Here is a 3,937-nt window from a genome sequence, read left to right on the forward strand (position 1 = left end):
ACTTCGGTTGCCAGTGGATCTGATAACAGGACACCCACCTTACGAAGACCAAAGGGAAGTCTCCTAAGTTGTCTTCTCCATTGGAAGGCCCATATGACATAGTGGATCGTCTCTCAGACGTGACTTTGTGAATAAAATGTGGTCGGCGAGGTAAGCCAAAGGTGGCGCATGCCAACAGGCTTTGGCATTTTCATGGTCCAGGACATTTCAGTTGGAACGAAGTGAACAATGGAACAAATGATGCTGCTGAAGACGTGTCACTGGAAAAAGCCACTGTTGAAGAAGAAACTCTACCTGGTTTTGAGATGAAAAACAATGAAGCCATTAATGAAGTTACTACCACTGATGTGATTGCTACCGATAATGGGACATTTCCTGATGGAGCAAATGAATCCCACGTAGAGCAGAAGCCAATAAGACAGAGACCAGTATGAAAGAAGAAACGTCCTGTAAAATTAAGAGACTTTGTTGTATTTTAATTTTGTGTTTGTAAATTCTGTACATTTAATCAAGTTATTGTTAATTATCCATTGGTTTAATGTAAGGGGCAGTGTTACGACAGCGGAAGTCACGTGACGCTGCTGGCGTATACGTGACTGAATTTCTCGGATTATCGGGGAACTCCGCGAATTTTGGAGAAGCCTCTTTGTTAGTATGTAAGCCTGGCGTGAAAAGCCAGCGGGTTAAGCGAACAGTAGGTACAGTGAGGTTCGGGTAATTTACGATTCTCTTTCAAGCTAGTGTGTGTTTTGTACTCGCAGAGAGCGAAGTTATCGAGATTGTGAATCACTGTGATTTATAGCGTGTATTATAAAAGTTGTTAAGTTTAAAGTGATGAGAAACGTACTAAAAATTTTTATTCATCAAGAATAAACTGGTTTAATCAAGAAAGGACTTGTATCGCTGAAGTTCCTCAGAAATAATTTCGACCGGAAATTAACAAACAAGGAGATACGTAACAATAAATATATATGCATATAACATATTTATAATACAAAAATGCTACATATAATAACAAAGTCACCAGGCCACAGGCTATAATATGAGGTATAAGATGTGCTCTGCTTTTTGGAGATGACTGCAAAAGCAGGACTCACATAGCGATTAGGATACACAGTTTATCAGAGTGAAAGAAGGTTAAGAAAAATTCGCAAAAATCATAACATTGGACAACATGCAGTTTCACATAACTGGCAGACATGCAAATTCTCCTAAGTTGGAAGAGAAGAAGTGTGAGGCTTGAACAACTACAAATTCGTGTGATTGTTTTCCACTTTATTCTAAGATATTGAATAAATGTGCAATAAATCTCAATTCGAATGAGTAAGATGTTTTTGCAAACTTATTCTGTTATGTGTGCCTAATGCCACATTTTTGAAACAATACTTTCATGACTCGGCCTTCCAGCAACGTTTCTAGCATTAGGAAAGAAGTAGAACAAACTATTGAAGTAACATTAAAATTTGTATCTTCAACAACCACATTTTCTAGATTTTAGATTTTTGCTTTAAATAGTTCCAGGTATAGAACTGGATAACGATATTATTATTATAGACTCGGATTTTTATTTTCCCTATGTATAATTTTGAATTGTACTCACTTATCGATATTTATGTGATTTTTAGCTCATCATACAGTTTTAGTTCAAACGATTTTGCGTATAGGTTCTTGATCCTACCCCAATTAATATAAAAAAAATGTTTCAAGAATCAGTAAGGGGCCCCCAAATTTGGGGGTGAAAGTGATTGGGGATTTCTCAGGGGTGACTCAACCGTTTACCTGAAAATTGATATCAACATGTAAGGAGCTGTTTAAAACAATAATCTAAATTTATCTTTAAAACAGTTTCAAATTTAGGAGCCAAAAGGGTTGAAAGTTTTCGGAAATGGATCCATATAAGATTTGTTCAAAATAAATATATATCTATTCTTTGATAGATTTTTTAGGCAGAGTATTCGTGATGAAACTTTGTTGGATGGACGGCCATTCTACAAAATTTCATCAAATATTTATCTACATTTCAATTTTTGAATTTTCTATATCGGCGTATCAAGGTGCTCTCAAAACTTGCTGCACATATTTACTTGAAACTTGACTAGAACATGCAAATGACTGCTCAAAACAAGACGTGCAAATTGTTTTTGTTGGTAATGTTTGCCATGAAATATCAAATATAAATCACTAGCTTTAATGCAATTATTAATGACATTTGTTTAAAAATCATGATGTAAATGAAAAATGTAGGGACGGAGGTTTACAGGGAGCAGAAATATTTGAGGAAAAGTTAGAAAGGATTGTTTTTAAACACCACAAAAACTGAAGGAGCTGGACTTAGACTCTGCCTAAGGTCTCGTAATCTTTATAAATTATCTTAATTTTCCAAATTAAGCAAGACGACCCAATTATATGCTAGAAAACTTTTAAGCTTTCAAACTCTTATATTGTTAAAGGCGTTCACACCATAATAATTGTGAGAAGTCAGTACTTGCATTTTGTGTGTTTTTCTAGAAAAATTAAGCCTTAAATTATGTAAGTAACCAAGCTATATATTTGAAAAATCCATTAGGTAGCTAAAAATAGTAAATAAATTTAAATCAAAGTTTTAATAAGTTTTTATTTCTTTAATAATTGAGACTATGCAAAATCATAATTCAAAATCCTCGCCAATAATTCGTACTTCCAATAATCGTCTGCCTTTTCGTTAAAGTCCACATAAGAGGGGTTCAATTAGCTTAGAACACCCTTTGACAAGATAAATTAATCTCCTTGTTTCTTTCAAACTGTTAATCTCACTCTAGCATATCAACTGTTAGGCCATTCACTCCCACAACAGTTAACTTTACGTTCTTTTTAGCTTTTCTCTGACCGAACTTCTCTTTCACGTGACTTTACTTTTACTCTGTTTAATCCGCTGGTCTTGTCACAGCTATTTATACGTCTATCACTTAGGCCTTCTAGAAATCACTACAGCCTTGACATCAATGGATTGCAACCACAACTTTCTATAACCTCGACATCAGTGAATTATAAACACAAAATAAATAAATTAATAATACTACCTACACTAAACAGTCTCTCATATCTGACAATAAGCCCCTCTGCAAGAGATATATTTACTTTTTTTCACTATATGCAGATACTATTCTTAGTTCATATTGTTACGTCTCCGTTTTTTAATTGATTTTCCGTAACTTCGTTCCGACGAAACTTTAGCGACACAAGTCCTGTCACATAGACACTGTGTGTGCTTGGCATTTTACACCTAGCTGTTGGGACTTTCATGATGGGGGTTGGCGGGCGTCGCTCAACCACCAATCACTACTGGTCTCCTTGAGGCCGACTTGTTGGTGATATTCTTCCTACACTGGCTCCTCAAATGTCCATGCTTTCCACAGTTCCAACAACCTTTCTGGATACCAGCGTTTCCTGCTGTGGCACCTTCCCTGTGTTGAAGTTTCCAGCATTGAGCTCTCTTGTGCCCAGGTTTATTACAGTGCCAGCAAAGTCCCTCAAACCTCTCTGAAAGCAGACCTTTTCTGGCCTTGAATCCAGGTGACTGTACCAACCTCGGTACCTCTGTGCTGGACTTAACGTAGGATTCAAATTCGAGAGCTTTGGCCATTGCATCCTGCATGGTAGAGGGGTGTGCTTGCTTCACTTGTATCTTAAGTTGTGGACTGTCCAAGGCATCTACGAACTGATCCTTCAGCAACAACTTGAGGAGATCGGGTGGTGCAGTTGGGTAGGCCTTGTGTGCCATGCTTTTCACGTCCTGTGCCAGCTGTTGCAGGCTCTCCCCTTTAGCACGGACTCTCGTCCTGAACCTGGCCCTGTAGACTTCTGACTGATTCTGGGTTCCATACCTGAGTTCCAGAGCCTCTACCAGTGCTCTATAGTTGTGTCTGTCGGCTGCTGTCAACTGTCCAAGTATTTCCAA

This window comes from Limulus polyphemus, unplaced genomic scaffold (assembly GCF_000517525.1).
Source record: "Limulus polyphemus unplaced genomic scaffold, Limulus_polyphemus-2.1.2 Scaffold3369, whole genome shotgun sequence".
In the NCBI taxonomy this organism is placed as follows: Eukaryota; Metazoa; Arthropoda; class Merostomata; order Xiphosura; family Limulidae; genus Limulus; species Limulus polyphemus.